Consider the following 11,603-nt stretch of genomic DNA (forward strand, 5'->3'; position numbering starts at 1 on the left):
CCCAATTTGGGTCTCAGACCCATTGGGAGAAAACGGAATTGTCTAGGTGGCTGCCCCCACGGCTTCTGCCTCTGTTTTTCTCACTTAATTCCAAGAGTACAGTTCCCATACCCACTGAGGCCCATGGAGTAGTGACAAAGTGTGCTTCTGCAGGGTGCTTTTCTATTCACGGGGTCCCTGGGGTACAGTGGGCATATGGATCTAGAAAGTGCTGGGGTACAGAGGTTCTCGAGTACAGGGGGCATGGCACCATAGCAGAAAGATTTGGGGTATAGAGGGTCCTCTGGGTGCTTTGGGATAGGGGGATCTGGGGACAGGAGGTGTATTGTTACAGAGACGCTAGGGTACAGGAGGCTTGAAGTGTAGGGGAACCCAGGGTCCCCAGGGCTCTAGGGCTACAGGAAGGCTGATCAGAATGAATGAACCGCCCACAGGGCTGGGGCAAGGGAGGCCCACATGGAGGGTTTTTTGTGTAAACTATAAGCCTATTTGAGCCCACAGTCAAAGTGCCTCACTCTCCCTGTGTCCAGGACACCAAGTGGATATTATTATCATGTGGTAGAATTCCCCCTTTATGTCATTCTCAGCCCTCACTTGGGGGATGAACTGGCTTGTCCCCGAACCCCAATATTCTGGCAGGATTCTGCTTTAGGAGATGATGGTCCCAGGCTGTAATGCTTCTCCCTGGTCCCCCGGCCCCTCACACAGAAATCCCTCTGATTCCACAACACCCCAATGACAAAGTGGACATGTCCTCCCAATGCCCAGGTCAGTGTCTGAGACCCAGGAGGCCCTTTGTAAAATATTTGTACAAGGGATAAACAAACGAATGGTACATGGATATGCGTGGTTCAACAGCGGATGAGGAGGGAAAGAGTTTAGCGTGGGGTTGAGCTTGGTTTTGTATTTAAATGAAAAGGGAGAAGAAAGAACTAACTGTAATTTGGGTTCCAAATTAGAAGGCAACTAGGCCCCGGAGAAAGTAAGTTATTTGTTTGAGCATTTGGGGGTGTCACTGTCAGTCAGCAGGTACCCGCAAGAGACGGCGCCACACACCATTCCAGAAACTTCCAGGACCGAGGCGTGTTGTCCCTTCAGCATCTGTGTCTCGTGTCTGCCTTGTTTTGCTCTCTCCGTACACAACCTGAACGAGGTTACTTAACCCTGACAGCTTTCTCCAGGGAGCAATTAGAGCTTTTAAGATCTTACCTATGTTTCGCCAGAGGTCTTCTCATTAAATAGTTACTTAAAATGTTCCCAGGGCCTAAAACATTAAGATTTAAAGGCAACAACTGAGTGCTTCTTTCCATGCCAAATCAGACCGTTGTTTAACACGGCGAGAGCCACCACTGGGGTTACTGAAGTTGAAAAAGGGGGTTACATGTTGCTGGAGAACAGAAACTTAGCAGGGAAGGAAAAACAAGAAAGTACAGGAGCCCCATGGCTCAAAAGTTAGGCCCTGAATGGCCTCTGGGACTTCCAGTGCCTCCCCTTCCCCCAGCACCCTATCTCCACATCCCATCTCACAGAAAAATCAGGCAAGAATTGCGGGAAGCAAGCAGACCACCAGGAGGAGTTCCCAGAAGAGGCCCCTGGACTGGCTGGACTGGTGTCAAGCAGGCCAAGGACAGCGGAATCAGACGTTAGCATTGGCATGGACGTCAGGGTGCAAGGGGCCTAGTACCCAGCTGAGGCTTGAAGCTGGTTTTGAAGCAGAAGATGAAGTTCCCTTTTCTGACCGTGCCCCACCCTGCCAAGCGAACCTTGCCCTTTGTGGGAAAGTGATTTGGGGAACCCCGAGTTCAGCTGTGTCTGAATTGGGTGCTGCGAGTTAATTACTGAGTTATCTTACAGTTCTAGCTGATGCATTGTGTTTTAAGATGTTGGTGGTGTTAGGTGCCATCAAGTCAAGAATGACTCATAGGGACCCTATAAACAGCAGATCTGAACCCTGTCCTATCCTGTGCCATCCTCATCATCTCTGACACATTTGTGTCCATTGCTGCAGTCACTGTACCAATCTATCTCAAGGGTCTTCCTCTCCTTCACTGACCCTCCACCTTTTCAAGCATGGTATCCCTCGCCATGGAATAGCGTCTCCTAGCAACATGGCCAAAGCCAGTGAAATGAAGCTTTCTCAGCTTTGCCTCCAAGGAGCATCCTGGTTGTGTTTTCTCCAAGACAGATATAAGGGCTCTGATTTGCGAAAAAATGCATTCCAAATCTCTAGATGATGTGCAGTGAATGACTTAAAGTGACCTTTCTAGCTATGCATGGCCTGTGATTCTTGCAAAATCAACAGGTGTGAATATGCAAATATAAAGTGCTTGTGGCCCATCAAGAAGATTGGGCAGCTTTGCTAATAATGCAAATGAGGTGCATGACACACTCATGGGGGTGGTACCATGCAAATAAGGTATATGAAGCCATAAGGAAAGAATGGGTCTGTTTTACCATCCCACTAGACTTAAAATGAGTCATTCCAGAGGCAGAAAGAGAAGGGCTTACTACCATTGAGAAAGAGGCTGAAAACAGAGTCCCTGTGCTAAAAAACTCCTAGACCTAGGAACAGAAGGTACAGCACCAGATAAGACACAAGACCAAGGGAAGTGGTGGCAAGAATAGGAAAAAACCAGTAGCAGAACTAGAAAACAGCCTCAAGACAACTGCAGTGACAACTACTATTTAGACCACTGAACAACAAATATGCCAATTTATAGAGCTAGAGAGTTGAACACATTCAAACAGGAGCCTTGTTGTTACAGGGCACCTGCCAGCAGATTCAAAACAGGTTTGTAACATTTGCCCAAAGAGAGCACATGTCGAATCAAGATAAACTGTCAGAGCCGTCCTGCAGTGAAGAAAGGAGACCTTGCCTACTTTCTAAGCCCCATCTTGAGTTTGTAGCCTTTGATTCCGTCTTGAACTATATAACCTGTTACTTCCCTGAAACACTAACTAGCAATGTGGTCTGTGAGTATGTGTGGCCATTGCAAGAGAAGGGACGGCTAGTGTCGGAGTTGGTAAAATGGTTGGAGAGTGGAGATATGCTTGACCTGTCCCTTGTAGAAATCAGCCTTGAACTCACGTTAATCTTGATTCTTCTGTATGAATTAGATGTGGAAGTCTAAGCACTGCCTGAACAACAAATTTGCCAATTCATGGAGCTGGAGAGTTGAAGACATTCAGGCAGGAGTCTTCTATTTTCACAGGTGTCAGGTCAGAGAAAAAAACATGGAAATGGAGCATCAAGTCTGATCTCTTTTTTTTCCAGAAAAAAATGCTGGTGTTCAGAAATATCAAATCGCGTGCTCAAGATCATCACACTAAAACGTGGTGAAGCCTGTACTCAAACCCAGATCTGTCTAAGGACACAGCCAAGGATGTCCAACCCGACCACCAAGGTAGGTTAATCAGAGAGCATCTTAGGGCTTGCTCAGTCCATGCACTTGCAACCCCTTCTTCGTAAGTACAACTTGTATTGTTATGGCATCTTACACAACAAGTGAAAAGTTTTATGCAGGAGAGGAGAGTTTACTTGGAGTTGAGAGGCATTTCTGTTCACATGACACTAACTAGAACTCAATCACAGACCAATCGGCCCCAGGGCGACCAGGAAAGGAGCAATCTGCCTACTGCCATCCTTTCCTACTTCTTTAACCAGGTTGATTTTTAAAATGGAGTGGTATGCAGCTCTGAAAAATAAGGAACTCACAACAAATGACACTGGAGGACATTGTTACTGTTGTTATGTGTCTTTGAGCCACCTGTGACCCATGTACAGCAGCTCTAAACCCTACCGTGGCCTGAGCCAGTCTCACTAATTCCGACACACCTACCCCCATTGTCAGTCCATCTCATCCGGGGCCTTCCCCCGGATTCATTCATTGCAACAATGAATGAATGAAAAGCCAACTTTTGTGTAAACTTTCATTAAAATCACAATAACATTTTCTTTTTTAAAAAAAAATGCCCGTGTTACGGAGAAAAAGTAATTTGTGAATTCAAGTCTCAACTTGCCACTTACCTCAGACAAGTCATGTTACTACCTTGTCTGGGCCTCAGTTTCCCTGTGTGTAAAGAAAGCTGAATAGTCCTCTCAAGGCTCTCCCATCAGGACGGCCAGCAACACAAAGCAAGCATTTCAGAGCGTTAGGTGAGATTTTCACGCCTTGGCCCCACACAGAGATCCCTCCCCTCTCTGTGAGCTTTGTTGTCACTACCCTGGCAATGTCCATCCGTAATGTGCTCACCCCTTTTTAAAGAAGTCTCAATAAGCTCTTGAGTCATCCCCGCACAGCTGGCGGCTCTTGTGCAGCCTGCTCTTAGACCCTGCCCTCCCCTCTTTGGTACTTGGAACCCTTTTCATCAAGATGCCTGAGGAAGTGCACCATGGAGAGGAGGAGGTGGAGACCTTTGCCTTTCAGGCAGAGATTGCCCAACTTATGTCTCTTATCATCAATACCTTCTATTCCAACAAGGAAATTTTCCTTAGAGAGTTGATCTCTAATGCTTCTGATGCATTGGACAAGATTTGCTATGAGAGCCTGACAGACCTTTCCAAGCTGGACAGTGGGAAAGAGCTGAAAATTGGCATCATCCCTAACCCCCAGGAACGTACTTTGACTCTTGTGGACACAGGCATTGGCATGACCAAGGCTGATCTCATAAATAACTTGGGAACAATTGCCAAGTCTGGTACCAAAGCCTTTACGGAGGCTCTGCAGGCTGGTGCAGACATCTCCATGATTGGTCAGTTTGGTGTTGGCTTTTATTCTGCCTGTCTGGTGGCAGAGAAAGTGGCAGTGATCACAAAACACAATGATGATGAGAAGTATGCCTGGAGTCGTCAGCTGGGGGTCCTTCACAGTTCGTGCTGACCAGGGTGAGCCCATTGGTCGGGGTACTAAAGTCATTTTGCACCTTAAAGAAGACCAGACAGAATACTTAGAAGAGAGATGAGTCAAAGAAGTAGTGAAGAAGCACTCACAGTTCATAGGCTACCCCATCACCCTCTATCTGGAGAAAGAACGAGAGAAGGAAATCCGTGACGATGAGGCAGAAGAAGAGAAAGGTGAGAAAGAGGAAGAGAAGGACGGCGAAGAGAAGCCCAAGATAGAAGATGTGGGTTCAGATGAGGAGGATGACACTGGTAAAGACAAGAAAAAGAAAACAAAAAAAATTAAGGAGAAGTACATTGATAGGGAAGAATTGAACAAGACTAAGCCCATTTGGACCAGAAATCCTGATGACATCACACAGGAGGAATATGGAGAGTTCTACAAGAGTCTCACTAATGACTGGGAAGACCACTTGGCAGTCAAGCACTTCTCAGTAGAGGGCCAGTTGGAATTCAGGGCATTGCTCTTTATCCCTCGCCGGGCTCCCTTTGATCTCTTTGAGAACAAGAAAAAGAAGAATAACATTAAACTTTATGTTCGTTGTGTGTTCATCATGGACAGTTGTGATGAGTTGATACCAGAGTATCTGAACTTCATCCGTGGTGTGGTTGACTCAGAGGATCTGCCCCTCAACATTTCTCATGAAATGCTGCAACAGAGCAAAATCTTGAAGGTCATCCACAAAAACATTGTCAAGAAGTGCCTTGAGCTCTTCTCTGAGTTGGCAGAAGACAAGGAGAACTATAAGAAATTCTATGAGGCATTCTCTAAAAACCTGAAGCTTGGGACACATGAAGATTCTACTAACCGGCGTCGCCTTTCTGAGCTACTTCGCTATCACACTTCCCAGTCTGGAGATGAGATGACCTCTCTCTCAGAATATGTGTCCCGCATGAAGGAGACCCAGAAGTCCATTTATTACATCACTGGTGAGAGCAAAGAGCAGGTGGCCAACTCCGCTTTTGTGGAACGAGTGCACAAGCGGGGCTTTGAGGTTGTGTATATGACTGAACCTATCGACGAGTACTGTGTGCAACAGCTCAAGGAATTTGGTGGGGGAAAGCCTGGTTTCTGTCACCAAAGAGGGCCTAGAACTACCTGAGGATGAAGAGGAGAAAAAGAAAACGGAGGCGAGCAAGGCCAAGTTTGAGAATCTCTGTAAGCTCATGAAGGAAATTTGGATAAGAAGGTCGAGAAGGTGACAATTTCCAATAGGCTTGTATCTTCACCCTGCTGCATCGTGACTAGCACATATGGCTGGACAGCCAATATGGAGCGGATCATGAAAGCACAGGCACTTCGGGACAACTCGACAATGGGCTACACGATGGCTAAAAAGCACTTGGAGATTAACCCCGATCATCCAATTGTTGAAACACTGAGACAGAAACACGAGGCAGACAAGAATGACAAAGCTGTTAAGGACCTGGTGGTGCTGCTGTCTGAAACCGCACTGCTCTCTTCTGCTTTCTCCCTTGAGGATCCCCAGACTCACTCCAACCGCATCTACCGCATGATCAAGCTAGGCTTAGGCACTGATGAAGATGAGGTGACTGCTGAGGAACCCAGTGCTGCTGTTCCTGATGAGATCCCCCCACTTGAGGGTGATGAGGATGCGTCTCGCGTGGAAGAAGCCGATTAAAAGTTCCTGCTGTAACACCCCATTGCCCTGTACAGCATCCCTGTGTCTCCCACAGCAGCCTTGAGCTGCCCTCTCCCATCTGGCTCCATCTGCTGATAGCTAGTATTTTTCTTTCCTGTCCTGTGTGTTAAGACAGGATGTAACTCTGGCCTCAACCTCAAGAATGAGGGTGGGATATTGTGTATTGTGAGTTTTGTTTATTTTTTTCTGAAAATTAAAGTATGCAAAATAAAGAAGATGACATTTTAAAAGGAAAAAAAAAGAAGTCTCAATAAGAGATCCATGCATCTGAGAACTGGACAATGAATAGGGACGACAGAAGGAAAAGGTGTAGCCAGAAGAGTTCGGAACTATTATTCACACAGTCAGCACGACTTGTAGCCAACTTAATGACACGTAACAAGAACCACAGTGCAAAGATGAAATGCCCTGGTTAAACTGTTCCATTCTCTTTTTTCTATTATTTTATTTTAAAAGTGTTCTTTCTTGCAAATTGAAATTTATAATCTCCTAATAGCTTGCCTCTGGAAATCCTATGAACCTGGAGAAAAGATGAAAGTCACACAAGTGTTGAGGACTTTTGTTTGTAGGGTTGTAAGAGTCTCCTATAAAAAAAAAAAAGAGTCTCCTATGACTCAACGGCACTTAACAATAATAATACAAACACAGAAAAAGATCAGTTGACCTAGTGGATAATGTCTTATCCGTGGCCCTCAGGCCCATTTTCCATTGTTTTTGCTCAAACATTCTTCTAGGTCATATAGCCCTGTTGTGTCCACTTGCTGTACAGAGATAACTACTGGTTGCTATGAAGCTGAACACTGTGACACTGATGTGTCAAATGCAGTAACAGTTACCCATAGTGGAAAGTGTTTGGTGGAGCTCCCCGATTAAAACAAGCTTGGAAGCAGGAGTGGCATCCACTTCCGAAATAGCTTGCCTCCAGAAACCCTATGAACCTGGAGAAAGGATGAAAGTCACTCAAGTGTCGAGGACTTTGGTTCACAGAGTCACTATGAGTTGCCTATGACTGGATGGCACTTAACAACAACAGCAACAACAACAATTATTGTTTTTATTTTACTGTTAATTTGTTTGCATTAAAAGGTTTGGTGAGGTTTTTTCCCCCCTTTTTTGTTTGTTTGTTTGTTTGTTTAAAAAAATAAAAGGTGTCCCCAGAGTGGAGGCGAGGATGTGAAAGCTCCATCGGTCATACTTTGGTCACATAGCTGGGCGAGGCTATTCCTTGGAAAGGGACATCATGGTTGTAAAGGTGAGGGTTAGTGAAGGAAAGGAAATCATCAACAGGATGAAATGATACGGTGACTACAGCAATGGGCTCAAGTGTGTCAAAGATGGCAGGGGTAGCACAGGATAGGACAGGCTTCAGATCTGCTGTTCAAAGGATCCCTATAGGTTGCACTGACCTCAGTGTCAACTAACAACAATATAGTGTATCTGAGGGCTGGGGGAGTCTGTTCCATCTTGAACAATGAACTTCAGACACTCCTATGCCAACGACGAGGAACGTCACTTAATGGATCTTAAGAGTCACGATTCCCCCTGAAGGAGGATGAAATGATGAGCTTCATCGACACCAAGCCTCTACAACACAGGGAGCAGTGATGTTGAGTTGCAGCCCCTCAAGTCTATTCATCTCCCAGCAGCCTGGAGAGATGTCCAAAAGCCCGGGGAAGAAAACAAATCAAAACAGAACTGAGCTCCACTTGCAGTATTCTCGTTGCATCTTGTTAAGTCAGAGCTGCCTTGTAGCTGACCCTCCAGTGGCCTTTCCGAGGCAATACTTTCAACAGGGGGAGATTGCTCCTCTTTCTCCTGTTGGTGGATTTGAACTGCTTAGCTCTGTCAGCACAGTGTCTTACTGTCAAGCCACCAGAGATCCCAGAATGTGAAAAACCCTAAGAGACTGTTGTCTCCACCCTAACAATAATGACAAGTCAAGTGAATGTTGAAGATTCTCTTGGGAGTAATTTATCATATTAGCAAAAGCATCAGATATAGAGACAGCAAATGGCAAAAAGTCAATAGCCAGGAATAATTTAAAATAAAATTATAATCTCAACAAACTAGAAAAAGAGGGGATTTTTTTTCTTTCATCCTGATAAGGGGAATCTACAAAATGTTGCTGCTGGAGTCATAAATAAAGACAGAATATTAAAGCTATGGCAGGATAATGACACAGAATTACTCTGCAATATCATACTAGAAGAGTGACCAAAGCTATAAGGCAAGAAAAAGGAAAGAAGAAATAAAACCATTAGTACTAGCAGATAATATGATTTATTATGGAGACAATCCTATTAAATCTACAAAAAAGTTAATAATAAATTAATGTAACACAGTCATGGATGCAAAGTCAATGCACAAATAAAATATATTCAGATAGTTGTTGTTTGTTGTTATGTGCCATCGAGTCACTTGTGACTCATAGCAACCCCATGTACAACAGCCCTAAACTCAGCTCTGTCCTGTGCCAATCACACTGTCTCTGACACTCCCATCCCAATTATCCCAGTCACTGAATCAATCCACCTCATAGAGGGCCTTCCCCTATAGTAGCAATGAACAATTGGAGAATAACTTTTACGATCACATTTTTAATATACACTAAAAGATTAATTATCTTTAAAGGAATCAGTTAAAAAATGAGTAGGGCTCCCCCCAAAAAAATGCATCAAGAAGATAAGGAGATAATGGAAAATATTAGAATTCTCATTAATTAGAAGACTCGATATTATTAAGATGTTCATTCATTCTAAGTGAATCTACGGATTCAATGACATTACAATCCCATTAGGAAAACATAAAAACATTACAAGCTGAGTTTGAAAGTTATGTAGGTATAGAATATCTAAAGCTATTTGATGGAAATGAACAAAGCTGGAGCAATTACAGAACATGATTTTAACAAGGTTACAGTGTGATACTGATTTAAGAGTAGACAAAATGATCAGTAGAATAATAGAGAATCTGGAAATTAATCCATGTATATATGGTAACTTATTTCAAGTTTTATTAAAAAGGAAATTTTGTATTTTGATGGTCGTTTTGATTTTTTTTAACAAATAGTAGTTGGCCAGTTAGAAATCTGCAGAAAAGAAATTAACTGCAACTCTTACCTCACTCCTTACAAATAAATCCAAACATTAAAAGATAGAACAATTGCCTTCTAGAATACACTATAAAAGACTATCTGTGGAAGGGGGCTCTGGTGGCTTAGTGGCAAAAAGCTGCACTACAATCCCAGAGGTATACGGTTCAAATCTACCAGATTCTCTTCTGGAAGAGGATAGACAATCTCCTCCTTTACCAGTCAGATCCGGTTTGATTGTACACACAAAAAAAAATATAAAATGAAATAAAGTAAGAATATCTGTGCAACCTTAGAGCAAGCAAAGACCTCTTAGGTGGGTTGCAAAAAGCACATACCATATAGTCATTCATAGACTGAGAAGAATTAATCTGGAGCATATTATATTTTCCTAAAATGGCTGCAGTAACCTCTTTTCTCTCTCTTATTCTTTCTCTGTTTCTGTTAACTTTTGGAGCCCAGATGTACGTAAGAGAGGCTTTCACAGGTGTTCCTGCCAACAGCCCATCTTAAGTCTCAATTTAAGAGTATCAATGACCAGACTTGTGTGTATAAATAAGACTTCAGATATTAGTAGCCTCCAGCCTTTTATCCACACCAGACAACATCGATGGAGCAGAGGCAAGCTATTCCTGTCCAGCTCATCCAAATTACAAATTCATGAACAACATAAATAGTGTCATTATTTTAAGCCACTAAAGTTTGAGGTAGTTTGGTAGGTAGCTGTGGTAATGGAATTATTATGGGGGAAGAAAACAAAACAAAAAACCACCAAACCCTTTTTTTAAATCTGTTCATTTAAACAACACCATTTAGAAAATTAAACTCACAGACTAGAAGGAAAATACTACTGATTCTCATTTTTTCCAAAAGTTTTATTCTATAAAATCATTGCAAGCACAAGATTAGTTAATAGTGAACCGCGGCTCCTAGGGGAAATACGAGGTGAGCTTCCTGTGAGCACATGATCATACATTTTTGTCAACTGATCAATACATAATCTTATTTTATGTGTGTTTAAAGACCCCTTATTTAATATATAGTGTTGATTCATTGACATTGAAAGCACAGGCAACAGCGCTGTACATAACTCATGCTTGAACGAAGGTTGTCTGTACACAGGTTCTCTCTGAAAGGCACGACCCACCTTCTTGTGCTGAGGACGGCTGGGCAGCAATGCAGCATCGTGCTTGGTGGGCGTTTTACAGAACAAAACTATCCAAAAACCAACCAAACAGTGAAAAGTAGGGCACTAAAGAGACCACCACGAAGGCTATGTGTTTACAGAGAAGGAGCTGAATGAAACAAGACAGCAGAACATCACCACTTTGCCTCTGATGTAGACCAGACAATGAAAATGTTCCTCCATTGTGCATATGTCCACAAAGGACTGTGAAAGCACCTTGAGTATTGATTTTAGGGAGTAACAACTACCAATAAAATGTAGCATAGCAATCATCAGTAACAAACAACCATGTAGGCAAATTCACAAATAACAAGCATTATCTTTATTATTTTGCAACTTTATTCATGCTATTCATAATAGCAAAGCTGTAAGCAAACCAAATATCCAGTGCATATATGTGAGAAAGATCATGTATCTAGCATGTATAATGAGTATCTAATTGCCTTCAAGGGAGGTCTAGTAGCACAGTGGTAAGAAGCTGCTCTGCAATCATGAAGGGACGCAGTTCAAATCAATCAGCTGCTCTGCAGAAGAAGGATGGGCAATCTCTTCCCTTATGATTAACTGTCTCTGAAAACCTGCTGCGAGGTCAGCTATAGGTCATTTCTGACTCGACAGTACACAACAATAACAACAATACTGTTGTTGTTGTTGTTGTTATGTGCCGTCGAGTTGTTTGCGACACATAGCGACCCTATGTACAACAGCCCTAAACCCTGCTCTATCCTGTGCCAATCGCATTGCCTCTGACACACCCATCCC

The 11,603-nt window shown here is 43.3% G+C and overlaps 1 pseudogene; it reads left to right on the forward strand.

Moving 5' to 3' along the window:
* The first annotated feature begins 4,373 nt into the window (after positions 1-4,373).
* Positions 4,374-6,543, forward strand: LOC102858398 (annotated as a pseudogene).
* Positions 6,544-11,603: the final 5,060 nt, after the last annotated feature.

The sequence above is a fragment of the Elephantulus edwardii genome, unplaced genomic scaffold, assembly GCF_000299155.1.
Source record: "Elephantulus edwardii isolate Elephantulus edwardi_28Jun2011 unplaced genomic scaffold, EleEdw1.0 scaffold00011, whole genome shotgun sequence".
Taxonomy (NCBI): domain Eukaryota; kingdom Metazoa; phylum Chordata; class Mammalia; order Macroscelidea; family Macroscelididae; genus Elephantulus; species Elephantulus edwardii.